General features: G+C 40.5%; 1 long non-coding RNA gene across 2 annotated transcripts in view; it reads left to right on the forward strand.

The window, feature by feature from the left end:
• The window catches only part of LOC135101362 (uncharacterized), a 382,194-nt gene that overhangs the window by 154,316 nt on the left and 212,296 nt on the right, over positions 1-15,582 (forward strand). For both annotated transcript variants that reach the window (XR_010269236.1, XR_010269237.1), the window contains one exon: positions 4,923-4,966. This is a non-coding gene — a long non-coding RNA (uncharacterized LOC135101362). The remainder of the gene's footprint in view (positions 1-4,922; positions 4,967-15,582) is intronic.

Genomic DNA, 15,582 nt, shown 5'->3' on the forward strand with positions numbered 1-15,582 from the left:
TCACTCGACACCCAATTAGCAGGAGTTTTGGTAGCTGCCGAACCGTTGTCTTCAGAAGTGTGTGGAAAGGATGGAAGGAATAAAAGAAGGAAGAAGAAGTAAGAAAACAAAACCAGGAACACGATGGTCGAAGGTTGTAATTGGATGATTTTTTTTTTCTCCTTGTTTTGTTTTGTTTTGTTTTTAGGCTTTTTTTTTTTACCGCTGTTGAGGGAGTTGTATGTTGTGAGTGTGAATGGGAATTAATGTTTTTGTTGTTGTTTTTCAGTTTTAATTAGTAGTGTTGTTATTGTACATATTGAGGAGTATTGATAATATTCGTGTTGTTACTGCTAATATTAACACTAATAATAATAATGATACAAATACTGTTACCACCACCACCACCACCACCACTACTACTACTACTACTACTACTACTACTACTACTACTACTTCTACTACTACTACTACTACTACAAGCTGATAGAATAATACGAAAAAATAAAAAAGGTTATTTATATATATATATATATATATATATATATATATATATATATATATATATATATATATATATATATATATATATATATATATATATATATATACATATATATATATATATATATATATATATATATATATATATATATATATATATATATATATATATATATATATATATATATATATTACAGCATACATATAAGATTAAGTCTAAGGCATTAAGATGTATATTTCAACCCTGGTCTTGATCTTCATACTGAAACTGAGCTTTCCACGATGGAGGTCTGTATCTGATGTACTACTACAACTACTACTACTACTACTACTACTACTACTACTATTACTATTACTACTACTACTATAACAATCTACCACTACCACCACCACCACTGTTTACACCACTACTTATCGATATCCACATACACATCTCACAACTGAATACGACACAATACACTCACCAGCCATTTCAATAAGACAATACGAAGAAGAACGAATAATGAAGACTCGTATACACAACACTTGAGACGATCATTACTCACAGAAAACGAATGAAAAATAACATTGGAAGGGGTAACTGCAATAACTACGAAGACAAGACGCCATCAATTAAGGGCAGTTTGATTGGCGTTCATGTTTGCTTTGTAAGTTAATATAAAGGCGGCGAGGTGTCTCGATGGGAAGGAAAAAGTAATGCTCTGTTGTCTGGCCTTCACTTTCGCGAACAGTTAGCAGCGAGACAGCGCTTGCAAGTCCAACGTGTTTAATTCTGTTACAAGACGACCAGTTGCTTCAAGTCTGATGAGGATTCCTTCAAGCGTGTTGCAATTATGATGATAAAGCAGTTGTTGAGTGTGTGTGTGTGTGTGTGTGTGTGTGTGTGTGTGTGCGTGTGTGTGTGTGTGCAAAGAAGCATATCCGTAGGTTCATGCAGTTACACACACACACACCCGCACACACACACACACACACACACACACACACACACACACACACACACACGCACACACACACAAAGGCCATATGTTTTCTTTCAGTTTTCAATGTAAAATACTTCCACTTGCTACTACTATTATATTATTTTTCACACACACACACACACACACACACACACACACACACACACACACACACACACACACGTGGGTCACCGCTATTATTAGAGTTAGGAGAGAACAAAAGACATTTATCACCGAACAAGGACGGCTAGAAAGAAAAGCTGAGGTAAAAGTACAGAAGCCACCAATTTTCTGTCTCACCCATAGTCTGTCCACGTTCCTAATGTAAAAGTTATCCAGTATTCTCAATCTTTCATTCCTATTACTGGAAAAAAAAAATCCGGAACTCTGTCTCCTATATTTCCTCTTGGCTTTGACTCGAATTGTATCAAAATGGAGATTTCAAGACACCTTCAAATTCTGGATAACCCTTTTCACTACACTCTTTGGGAACTAGTACCTTTAGTGGCCCTTTTTTTCATATCTCTTCTTTATAGCCCCCTTTTTACTTACAAAAATAGAGACCATAAGAGACTGTAGTTAGAAAATTAAAGATAACAGAGATAACAACAAAAGTCTCATCGGAATCTCTGAAATAAACCCTGAAAATAGATACTGAAACGATCTTTGTTAGAATAGATACCCTCGATCAGATTTGAGATTGATTTTATGGAAGTCTTCTTGTGAGGATACTCAAAAGCTTCAAGGGGCAGGAAGTCAAAGTTATAAGTCGTTATTCTGAAGGATCTGAGTTGATGGAGAGCGATAGGGGGAAATATAGAGGAAGCATAGCCTTCTCAAAAGTCAAGGCCAAAGAGTTGTTGATAGATCAAATCATTGTAGTAGTAGAAGTGGTGGTGGTGGTGGTGGTGGTCGTGATGGTAATAGTAGTAGTAGTTGTAGTAGTAGTAGTAGTGTTGGTAGTAAAGTAATAGTAAGTAGTAGTAGTAATTACTACTAGTAGCAGTAGTGTTGTATTGATAATAAAGTAATAGTAAGAAGTAACAGTGATACTTGCAGCAGTTATAGTAGTAGTAGTAGTAGTAGTAGTAGTAGTAGTAGTAGTAGTAATAGTAGTGATAGAAGTAGTAAAATTAGCGGTAGCATTAATAATTGCATTATGATAGAGGCACTTACAGTAATTTCTCTTATTTTGAGTAAATCGCTGCAGAATTTGGACAAGTATAATGCTTATTAAGCCATTTTCTTAATTAGGTATTACTCCTCCTCCTCCTCCTCCTCCTCCTCCTCCTCCTCCATCTCTCCTCCTCCTCCTCCTCCTCCTCCTCCTCCTCCTCCTCCTCCTGCACCTGTGCACGTGAGCTGAACACGTGTGTTAATTAGCGACGTCAGACGATATTTGCCGAAGAGAGGAGGAAGAAGAGGAGGAGGAGGAGGAGGAGGAGGAGGAAAGAACAAGTGAGAGCTGAATTCACCTCCCAACATTATTTTCCTTGCACTGTTTTTTCCTCCTCTTTTTTCTCCTCTTAGTTTCATAGAGAGAGAGAGAGAGAGAGAGAGAGAGAGAGAGAGAGAGAGAGAGAGAGAGAGAGAGAGAGAGAGAGAGTGGTGTGTAAAGATGTTGTTTGCGTCATCTCCACGAAACAGTCATTTATACGGAAGAAAAATAAACTGAAAAATAAACATAGTTTCCATTTTCTATACATTATCCCTGAACACACACACACACACACACACATACACACACACACACACACACACACACACGCACACGCACACAGTCGCTATTCCTGTACTTAAAAAAGGAGAGAAGCGAAAGGCGCAGTGGATTAAAAAAAAAAAAGTAAATAAAGAGAAAGTTATGGAAAAAATAATTGCAAAATTTCGAAGTCTATACATTGAATCAAGGGCGCTGTGACGGAGCTTCCAGTTATTATTATTTTTTTTCTTTTTTTATCTATACTGGAAACGCAAACCACAGGAGGGAATGAAAAAATAAAAGAAAGGAGGAGAGAGAAAATGTTTGTGTGAGATGACGGAGGTGAGAGAAAAGGAAATTGTAGGGAACAGATAAGAATGAGAAAGAGAAAGATAGCGAGCTCATCAGAGAGAGAGAGAGAGAGAGAGAGAGAGAGAGAGAGAGAGAGAGAGAGAGAGAGAGAGAGAGAGAGAGAGGCGCTATTGATTATGTGATTTTGGCAGTCGAGTGGAATCCAGTGTAGAAATTTATATACAGTAAGGTAATTATGATGCTGATTAATAATGATAATAGTGATGGGAAATTATGATGGTAATAATAATAATAATAATAATAATAATAATAATAATAATAATAAGAAGAAGAAGAAGAAGAAGAAGAAGAAGAAGAAGAAGAAGAAGAAGAAGAGGAGGAGGAAGAAGAAGGAAGAAGAAAAAGAAGATGAATACGAAATTATTATTATTATTAGTAGTAGTAGTAGTAGTAGTAGTAGTAGTAGTAGTAGTAGTTAGAAGAAGAACAAGAACAAGACCAAAAACAGCACAAATAACAGAAGACTATTACTAACAACAGCACCATTAACAACAACAACAACAACAACAATAATAATAATAATAATAATAATACTCATTAATGACATCTTTCACTGGACTTTACATGCGAACTTGGGGTCTTCTGATAAGCCGCGGTCAGAGATCTACACTGGGATGGCGTGACGCGCCCCTCATGACTCCCTTTGGGCCGCCCCTCTTCCCCCTTCACCTGCCTCACCCTCCTATTTACCCTCGACTCTTCCCTTCTCCCTCTTCCCTTCCATAACTTGTGTTCTCTCATATTTTTTTTTTTTTTCATTTTCTGTATCTTCATCGTGCTGTATTGTCTTGTATTATATATTTTTTTCTTTCTTTTTGTGTTATTCCTTTGTCTTCTGTCTGATTTTCTTCTGTTTTCCCTTTTCCTGATTTTCCATTTCGTATGTCTTGTTTTTACTTTTTTTTCCTTCTTTCGTTTTTTTTTTTCTCATTCGTTTGTCTTCTGTCTTTTTCTTATTTATGTTCATATCTTTTTTTTCATTTAATTCACGCTGCATTAAATTATATCTTATTTTCTGATTTTCTGTATTTCTTTTCTTGCTCACCAGTCTCTCTCTCTCTCTCTCTCTCTCTCTCTCTCTCTCTCTCTCTCTCTCTCTCTCTCTCTCTCTCTCTCTCTCTCTCTCTCTCTCTCTCTCTCTCTCTCTCTCTCTCTCTCTCTCTCTCTCTCTTCTGCTCCTTCTGTTGCTGATGGTCTTACAACTGCTTCCCTTGTCCGTGCATCTGCTTCTTCTCATTCTCCTCCTCTTACCCTTCCTCATTCTCCTCCTCCTCTTTCCCCTGGTCCTCCTAATTCCCTTTATCCCTTCCCTTCCTTACTTACCTCTCCTCGTTCCTTCAGCTTCTCTGGTCAGTCTATTTCTTCATGATTTTCAAACTCATGTGTATTTCTTTCCTTCTTTCCAGGTCGTGAACGTGATGGGAGCCCCGACCACTAGTCTTCCTAAGCCGTAAGTAGAAAGTATAGTATTTGTGTGGATCAGTGTGAATTGACTGGATAGGGATGACAGTGTTGTAGGAAATTAGTGTTCTTGTTTCCTTACGTTGGGAGTGAAGGTTTAAGAGCGTGTAAGCGAAGGGTAATGCGGTGTTGTCAACTGGGTAGGAATGGTAGTGTTGGAAGAGATTAGTGTTCTTATTTATATATCTCTCTTTAAGTTGAGTGTCAAGGAAAGGGTAATGCACTGTAGGAAAGGGTAATGCGCTGTTTTTTTAAGAGTGATGTGGGTGCAGGAGGTTGTTTCGGTGTCTGGTGTCATTGCCAAGGCTAAACTGCAATTGTACTTAACGCGGTTCCTTGGCTGGCGTGTGTGTGGGTTGATGGTGGTGACTCAGAGCTGACCACACTTAAGTGATTCACGTGACAGCTTGCTTAGCTGGGTGACTGTGCAACGGCGGCAGAGGAAGCGTGTTCAGCCATACTCGTTACTCGTGCCTTCCTCAGCATGAATGTGTTCGCTTGTAACGTTTTCTGTTTATGCCTCGAGTGTGCTCATCGTGTGCAGTGTGAGTAGGAACGTGCTATCTTTGCCGCTGGGGTTAATTCTACTACTGCTTCCGCTATCATTACAGATTCTGCTTTCTTTTCTTGTTCTTCCTGCTTCACTGCTTCTGCTGCCGTTGACTCTGACTCATGAGTCCTCAAGATAAATAGAATGATCTAGAGCTAATTCAGATTATGATTCGAAGAGTGAGAGGTGGACTAATTCAAAACCTTCAGTGCCTTTAGATTTGTTCATGTTCAATAAAGTCGTTTAAGATCACTCAAATGAAGTAGCAAGTCCAATATTGTCATTAGCACTACAAGGGTCAAGATTACTGTTCATTGCCGCCACTGTTGATGTCCCGGTTGCGTCCCCCAGGCAGTGCGGGACAAGGTAGTAATTGTGCTCCCATTGCTGCAGCCTCAAAAAGCGGGTTTATCATGGCCTTGACCATGCGGGTCTTGCACATTGGTCGAGGTTTTCCAGAATTTTCGTGAGTGCTTCATTGCAGGATTTGTTTTCTTCTTTTCTTCTTATTCTTCTCTTACTCCTTAAATTCGTTGGCTACAGGTGAAACGAAACATTACATTAATCAAATAACTCCATGAACCATATACTCGTATTAGATTTTGTTTTATAAGATTTTTCAAATATTTTTAAGTCAATCAAACTTATTGTTTTTTTTTTTTCTTTATGTGAGACTCTAGCTAAAGGAAACAAAAAAGGTTAAGAAAAAAGGGATCCCACTGAAATTGGCAATCCCTAAGTAGGACAGTCAAAAAGAATATTTAAAATTGAGGTTTATCTTGAAACCTCCCTTATCCTCTGTCTTTGAGGATACGAAGGGCTGGAGGAGCTGCTTAGATAGGATATGTGTTGTAATGCTATCAGTCGTGCGAATCAAGCTTCATGTTGTCACCAGTATTAAGAAACGCTTTGCTCTCCAACTACGACTATTTTCCAATGTCACAGAGATGATTAACCGGGTTCTCAAAAGTGTTTCTTCTGTTAATAATGTAAAATTCTTGTTAATATGTCACTAGAACCGTAAAAACACCCCCAAAAACCTGTGTAGCTTCAACTGGAGCCTTTTGAAAGTAGTGGAGGTGCGGTCAGAAGTGTTTCAGTAAAAGGACATGTGTGTCGCGGTGAAGCTGAGGGAGAAAGGAGCAGTGTGAGGCTTCCCTGATGACGGCAGTTCCAAGGTTGGCTAGATAATAGGTTCGGAGTTAGATAAATGAGAGATAATGACAGACGGAAGGGTATGCGGAAGTATTTTGAAAGGAATGTCATGTTGAATTATATGATGAAGACAAATGGGAAAATGAGGAAAAGAGAGGCACAGACTGAAATATGTTTTTTGTTCCGAAACCTTATCTCCGTCTAACAATTTTGTGTTTTTTTTCCGCATAAACCTTAAAAACAGAGAGGTGAACAAAATATAAATGAAAATTTGCATGTTTGTGTACGAAGTTAAATATTTTTTTGCATTTGTGTGGAATTCATGATTTTGGTGAAAATGATTAACAAAAAATAATTTTGTGTATACCATGAAAAACCGAGGGAGTCATTTGCATTTTTACATACACGAGAGAGAGAGAGAGAGAGAGAGAGAGAGAGAGAGAGAGAGAGAGAGAGAGAGAGAGAGAGAGAGAGAGAGAGAGAGAACGGGGAAGGGGAAGCTTAGGTGTAATGAAATCAAGGGAGTTTAAAGGATTAAAGAAAAAATGCTCGTCGTGTAATTTGTTAAGAAAAACGATGTAACGTTGTCCAGGTGTTGCCTTGCTTGTTGAGGAGGAGGAGGAGGAAGGAGGAAGGGACAGAGAAGTATTGGATTAGTATTGGGTGTGTGTGTGTGTGTGTGTGTGTGTGTGTATGTGTGTGTGTCTAGGGTAATGCGTGTAGGAGTGAAAATACAATAAGAGAGAGAGAGAGAGAGAGAGAGAGAGAGAGAGAGAGAGAGAGAGAGAGAGAGAGAGAGAGAGAGAGAGACGGAGGGACAGACCAACGAAAATATTCAGAAGCACAGGTGACTAAAAGAAGAAAAGATAAAAGAGAAGGGAGTGGATAAAGAGTGAGGAGAGGAGGGAGGGAGCGGGGAGAGTGAGGTAGCTTGCCACCTCGCACAGGTTCGAGCTCAAGATATGGGCAAAGTTTTCACAAAAGTGGTGGAAGTTTGAACGCACCTGGTAGACCGCCACACCTCCACCGCCACCACCACCACAATTCCCACTGACAAGCCAACCTCCACTAATACAACTGCTGCTGCATCACCTTCTGTCACTACAACGTCTGCCTCTACAGTTACTACCACTGTAACTTCTATTGAAAGCCTAACGTTCACTAATGTAACTGGTGTTGCATTAACTGCTGTCACTGCAACGTGTCATTTCACCTACTGCTACTACTACTACTACTACTACTGCTACTGCTACTACTACTACTCTTAATTCACTGTCACTGTTGCTTCCGCTACCACCACTAACACCACCACCATCACCACAACACAACATCATTGTACGATGCCACGCTAGTATCACTACTAAACATCATAAATTACTACTACTACTACTACTACTTATACTACTACTACTACTTCTACTACTACTACTACTACTACTACTACTACTACTACTACTACTACTACTACGATCACTATTACAAACAAAAACAGCTTGCACAGTATAGTATCACCATCACCACTACCACCACCACCACCGCCACCCCTCACTTACTAACTTTCACCACTCACAGAATAACGAGTTTCCTTCACCACAGCAAACATAAACTAACTGAAATACATCAAACATTCACACACACACACACACACACACACACACACACACACACACACACACACACACACACACACACACACACACACACACACACACACACACACACACACTCCCCCATAACCCTCCCCCTTCAACACGCCACAACAAAACGCCCTCCTTTGTATACCTCTGGGCGCGTGGTGGCAGGAGAGTGCTGAGTGTACTGGGCGCCCCTCGAGACACTTCCCAGTACACGCAATTAGAGTAAGAGCCGCACTGCCTTTTACGAGTCGGAAACTTTAGAGTAAACTGCACCGCGTATTAGTGCGAGAGGTGCACAACGCGGCTCTTCGATGCATAATTAACGGAACCCAACAAAGAGCAACATAATAAACGATCTGGGAAGAGGGAGGCGTGTAAGGAAAAGCAGCAGTAAGGAAGGAAGGAGGGAGTGGAGGAGTGTGTAAGGAATATAGTAAGGAATAGACTGGGTAAACAAACACACAAATACAGTAGATCGCAGAGGACAATGCAGGATAACGAACCACACGTTCTGAGAAAGGAATACGTAAGGAAACTGCACCAGAGGAAGAACAGGAGTAGGAGAGAAGCATATCGAAGGGAAGCTTGTTGAACAATAAACTGGGGAAGGAAATACACACAATAAATAGTAGAAGACTATGTAGGGCAGCAAAACAGACGTCCCGAGAAAGGAATATGTGTGGAAACTGCAGCAGAGGAAGAACAATAAGCGAGGGGAAACACAGCGAAGGGAGGAAACCGAACAAGGATATACCAAGTAGCAAACACACAAATAAATACCAGAGGCGGATGATGGACAACACGATAAATGTTCCGAGAAAGAAATACGTAAGAAAACTGAGGCAAAGGAAGAACAACAAGCGAAACGAAGAATCTCAAAGAAAGAGAAGCCTGAGGAGCATTAGACAGAAGGAACAAATACAAACAGATCACAGATGACTAGGGGAACAAAATAGACGTCCTGAGGAGGAAATACGTAAGGAAACTGCAACGGAGGAAGAAGAAGAAAGGGAAGAGAAGCAAAACGAAGCAAGAGAAGAACAATAAACTGGGAAAACAAGTACGTACCAGACCAGCAAACGCACAAATAGCACGATACTTATTGCCAGAAAGGAGTACATAGGTGAGAAAACTAAAACAGAAAAAAAAAAAAAAACAAGCGAAAAGGAACAGACGATGGCAAACGTAGAATAACAGAACAGAGAGACAAACACGAAATGAAGCACGAAAATAGACGTTCTGAGAACGAAATGTGTAGAACTGTGAAGTGGGAAGGACGGTAATGTTTTTTTAAAGAACAACCTGGAAAAGCAAATACTCGAAAATACGAGTAGATGGCAGACGACGATGTAAAGCACCAAAATAGACGTTCTGAGAAATGAACATGAAGAAAGCTGTAAGAAAGGAAGAAAGCAATAAGTGAATAAACAACATCACAGAGGAGGAAAACATGTACGTAGAAGAATTAGCCGAGAATTATATTAAAAGTAAAAAAAAAAAAATGAAAATAAGTAAATAAAAACACTATGCATGTTCCGAGAAAGAAATAAGTAATAAAAAACTTCAAACAAAGGAGAAACACTAAGCGAAAAGAAGCACCTCGAAGAAAGAGAAGCTTTAGGAAGGAAAGAATGAAAGATCACGGAAGACTAGAACAAAATATAAGTTTTAAGAAAGGAGTATAAGAGAGAACATCGAGAAACGAGGAGCGGAAAGCAAAGAGAAGTGTATCAAAAGGGGGGAAGATTGCGGAATGGCAGACTGAAGGAGCAAATACATAAATGCATATAGTACAACAAAAGACGATGTAGGATAACAAAACAGACTTTCTAAATAAAAGAGAAATACGTAAGAGAACAGTACCAGATGCTGTGTACGTATGTGAAGGAAATTATTTATAGCTGAGAAGCAGTAAATAATAAAAAGAAGTAAATAAACAAATAAAAGTAATAACAATAACAAAAACAGAAAACACCGTAAAGAGAGACCAGAATATGAAGAGTGAAGCCTAAAATAAATGATTAATCAACAAATGGATGGAAACAAGAACTTCCGTAATGTGAATAGCTTAGGGGAGCGAAGCAACACCAATTAATACAGAAGAAAAATTATATAGCAAGGGTTAAGAGCACCACGTAGAAACAGAAACTGAAAATGGGGAGCGTTTATGTGCTGCGCTATTATTACTGGCTACACAAGTGCCCTGGGTATGTGTCATGGCCCACTCACTCTGGCAAGGACACGTTCCTGAAGCATTACTCGAAGCAGTGCTATAAATAAAGGGACGGCAGGGTTATCACACCAACACGTAACAATCTCACGCAAGAAACCGCACCCAGCAGCCGGCCGCCACGCAACGACCCACCACACACACACACACAACTACGCCATACACAGCTACCGAGACACACACACACACACACACACAGACACACACACACACACACACACACACACACACACACACACACACACACACACACACACACACACACACACACACACACACACACACACACAGAGAGAGAGAGAGAGAGAGAGAGAGAGAGAGAGAGAGAGAGAGAGAGAGAGAGAGAGAGAGAGAGAGAGAGAGAGAGAGAGAGAGCTACCGAGAACACACACACACACACACACACATACACACACACACACACACACACACACACACACACACACACACCACAGAGAGAGAGAGAGAGAGAGAGAGGAGAGAGAGAGAGAGAGAGAGAGAGAGAGAGAGAGAGAGAGAGAGAGAGTTCTTATATATAACGTTACTGAAAGAACATAGAAACACTAATAGATAGATAAATAAATAGACAGAGATAAGAGAGAGAGAGAGAGAGAGAGAGAGAGAGAGAGAGAGAGAGAGAGAGAGAGAGAGAGAGAGAGAGAGAGAGAGAGAGAGAGAGAATCTACAACAAAGATCTACTAAGACAACCACAAATTTAACACACCCAAGTCTTCAGGAAACACAGGTAGAGGAAAACATCATTTTCTGCACCCCCAATTAACCTGGTGATCGGACAAAATGGCCAGTGCACAGGTAATTAAGCGAGCTATTCATCTCCTCACGGGAAATTAGACGACTTACCTGTTCACTGGACACTGGCTCGGCTTACCTGTAATTAACGGCATTAACCCAACCCACCGCCAATTAGTCCTGATTGGCCGAGATACCTGGGCGATCGCGCACCTGATTTGTTTGCCTTAGTTCATTACAAAAAAGAGGGAAAAGGAAAGGGTATTACTAGAAAAATTATATTGCCTCGGGAGAAGATATTAGCTCGAAAAATTAATACCTTAAAACAATTGCCAGTAAAAATTTCTCTCTCCGTGACACGTAACCCTCAGTTGTTGCGGCGCCACGCGATATTTTTTTTTTTTTTTTATTCTCTTCGCTCCACGTCATAACAGGGATCCGTAATTTGAACCTTTAATTTCACTCATCGCTAAGGCTTCATTTGATTATCCTACCCCAGCATACCTAAAAAAAATACCAATAATGATAATAGCAATGATAGTAATACCCAAGTAGACTATACAATTAAGACTCCACCTACCTCCCCCCTCTACCCAATCCACTCTTCCTACCCTATCCTTCCACCTCCTCGCCCCACCTTTACACCACCTCCTCTTCCTCCACCCGCACCCTCATTAATAGTCTCAGAATACGGCTGATTAGCATTCATATTAAACTTTCACCTGATTTTCCATTAGAGCGCAAGGTTCACCTAATTACTGCTAATTACCTTGGCTCCCCTGACTCCCGTACATTAGCAGGATCACCTGGCCCGTGCTAATCACCTGCCAGGCTACGATATCACTTAACACAGGATTAAAACTTTCTTAACTGTTTGTACCGTATCTCTACCCGGAAAAGAAGGAACAGGGGGGCGAGAGGAGAGGAGAGAGGCAAGTGAGGTCAGGATAGGTAAGAGGAAGAATGTTCACGAGGAGAGGAGAGAGAGTAGAGGCAGGTGAGGATACGAGGCATAGGTAAGGGAGGGAGTGTTCATGGGGAGAGGAAAAGAGAGAGGTGAAGATGTGTGAGAATGTGAGAATGTTCATTGAGAGAGGAGAGAGGCAGTTAGTATGAGAGAGATAGGTAGGGGAGAGTGTCCATGGAGGAAGGAGGGATAGATAAGGAGGATATAGACCCAAGGTGAGTAAAGGAAGGAAGGAAGGGATAGAAAGGGAGTAAGAAAAGACTAAGAAAATGGAAGTGATGGAGAAGAAGAGTGAGAGATAAAATAAAGACACGGAGACCTGGGTTAAAACGTCTGAAAGAATATGAGGGGAGAAGAAAATTATGTTAATTGAGAATGAAAATGAGATTGAATTTGAACAGGTAACTTAAATAAAAAGGAATAAGGTAGATAAGGAAATTTAAACAGGTAACTTAAATGAAAAGGAAGATAAGGAAATGAGAACAGATAACTTAGATAAAAAGGAAGAAGGAAGATAAGCAAAAAGAAAAATAATACAAACGCGGTAAGGGGGAAAAAGCTGAATGAGAGGAAGAGAGAGAGAGATTGAGAAAGAAAGCAAACAATAATGAGAGAAAATGAAAGATGCGTAAAAGGTACGAGAAAAAAAAGAAAAAAAGTAAACAGCCAGAGGTACAAGTGAGAAAAGAAAATAAAAAACAAAGACACGAGTATAAGACTATAGGGAAGAAGGACGAGGAAAGAGGGAAAGTGTGTTGGCAGGTATAAGGCAGAAGACCACGGCAGGAGATAAAGCGACTTAGAGTACCAGTAGGGAGAGGAAAAGATTGTAGCATCAGCATAATGGCCAGATAATTATTCCCTTAATGGCAGCAAAAGCAGCAGCAAGAAGAAGAAGAGGAGGAGGAGGAGGAGGAGGAGGAGTAAAGAGGAAGAGGACTAGAGTTATGCTGCAGAAGTTTCATCAAAGAAGGTTATGATCAGAAGCGCCGTGTAGGTCATAAAGAAAAAAAATTTGTGTTATGGAAGTTAATAATTTGGTGCCTCTTGGTGTAAACAAAATTGTGGAAATAATAGTTTTCTTCATTTTCCATTTAAAGAACAAAGATAGGCCTAACTATCTTTTTTATTTTCTTGGAAGAAATGAATTTGGGTTATGTTAATGATTTCCACGAAGAGAAGAGAGAGAGAGAGAAGAGAGAGAGAGAGAGAGAGGTGAGAGAGAGAGAGAGAGAGAGAGAGAGAGGAGGAGAGAGGAGAGAGAGAGAGAGAGAGAGAGAGAGAGAGAGAGAGACGAGGTGTGAGATGGCTACAGCTACACTTAATGTAACATAGATCAAAAACCCATTCATGACAATCCATTACTAAACTTCCAAACTTCCTTATTAGAGAACTACTAAAGAACTCTCTCACAACACCTAGTAAACGCCAGAGAGTGTAAGGCTTTGCAATATACCCCCCACCGTCATCCACCCACCCCCCCAAAAAAAAAGCCAAAACATACGAAGGAAAAAAAAAAGAGATGAAGAAGAGAAAGTGCCGGAATTTTAGAACCAGGAAGAAGAAGAGGTGGAGGATGAAGAGTAGAAGAAGGATGAAGAGAGGGTTGCACAAGAGATTGAGCAAGGGCATGGAGGGAGGAAGAGATTCAAGAGGAGAAAAAAAAGTAAATAGGTTTAGGTTAGGGAAGGGGGGACAGTCTGCTCACCATCTCTACTGTGCATTGGTGGAAGGTAAGAATGGCATTCCAGGCGACGAAGGAAGTGGAGGATGAGGAGGAAGAAGAAGAGGAAAAGGAGGAGGAGGAGAGAAGTCCTTTACGGGATGGAAATTTTTTTTTGGAGGATCTTGAGAAAAGGAGACTAGAAAGTAAGAGACATTTTTGGATAAGAGGCTCGTGAGAGGTGGAGAAGGAGGAAGAGGAACGGAGAGGAAAGAAAAGAAAGAGGAGAGAGGGAGTAAGAGTAACATCGTCTCGAGAGGGACGAGTGGATGGAAGAGGGAGGGAGGAACATCTAGAGAGAGAGAAAAGAGAGAAATAACGCGCCTGGAGACAACACGAAATAAAAGTGAGTGACAAGGTGATAAGAGAGAGCGAGAAAGAATAAAGAGAATGAAGGTCCAGGTGATAACAAGGTTTGAGACAACATTAGGACGTCAGGGAGCGTGTAATTTCGTGTACCTTCGTGAGATCCATCACTGAACACACCGCGGCAGCTCTCGTGCCTCCATCGTCACTCTGCACGCGTCTCGCTCACAAAATATAAAAGGAGGAAATAAGGCGCCTCCTGCCAGCGCCGCCCACGAGGGACGCCGCTGACTACGTAATGGGCGCACTACACACTCAACCGCCCGTGTCATCTTGGTGGCTGGTGTAGGTGTGTTGTGGCTGGTGTGGCGGTGGCAGGTGTGGTGAAGGTGAAGTTGCATTAGTCCTTTGCGTTCTTATAGTGTAGCGTCTCTTCCAAGTACTCTAGTTTGCTTCAAGACTTGGTAAACCTTTAAAGAATATGATTTTTTCTATTTTTTTATTTTTTTTTCTATCTGAGTTTCTTTTTTTTTTCTACTAGGTATGTGTTAATGTGCTTTTTTTTTTTTAACAGATTGATTTTTTTTGTTAGTGCAATATGTTGTCTTGCCCTAACACTGTAACGTGCTTCAAGAAACAGTAAACTTTAAGTAAGATAGTCTTTTAATGTTGTTTGAAGAGCTGTTATGCTATTGGATTTCTATTGATGTAGTTTTTGACAGGTTGATCAGTTGCTTACTAAACCTTAGATATAATGATGATTTTTTATATTAAGTAATCAAGCTAATGGGTTTGTATTAAACGTGATTTTTAACAGACTGGTCAATTGAATGAATGTTTAATTTACTCATTTGTTCATTGCTTCACTAAATAATTAATGGCCGTACAACAACGAATCCATACAATAACATTCACTTTTCCTCACGTTTTCTCAGGTAATTTAGACCCAAAGATACCAGGCGTTGCGAGAGAGTATATATATTCATTTTCCCCGAACAAAAGGAGAGGAGGATGGAAAGCGTTTTCACTCGAGGGGAGCAAATTGTCTCAGACTCTATTGAGGGCGAGCACCGCTTGTGCAGGGTGGCTCTCATTGCCTATGCAGACGATCTTCGGGAGGGTTGGAGGTGGTCGCTGGCTCAAGGTTTGCTCTGACGGCGGACAAGGAGAAGGCATGAGATAGACCACAGAGATCTCCGGAAATAACGGCCTGTATTCAGAAAAGCTTTGCTCTCTCACCACGACTGTTTTCCATCCGCAGAGATGATTAACCGGATTTTCAAGAGC

Source organism: Scylla paramamosain, chromosome 6 (assembly GCF_035594125.1).
Source record: "Scylla paramamosain isolate STU-SP2022 chromosome 6, ASM3559412v1, whole genome shotgun sequence".
Classification (NCBI taxonomy): domain Eukaryota; kingdom Metazoa; phylum Arthropoda; class Malacostraca; order Decapoda; family Portunidae; genus Scylla; species Scylla paramamosain.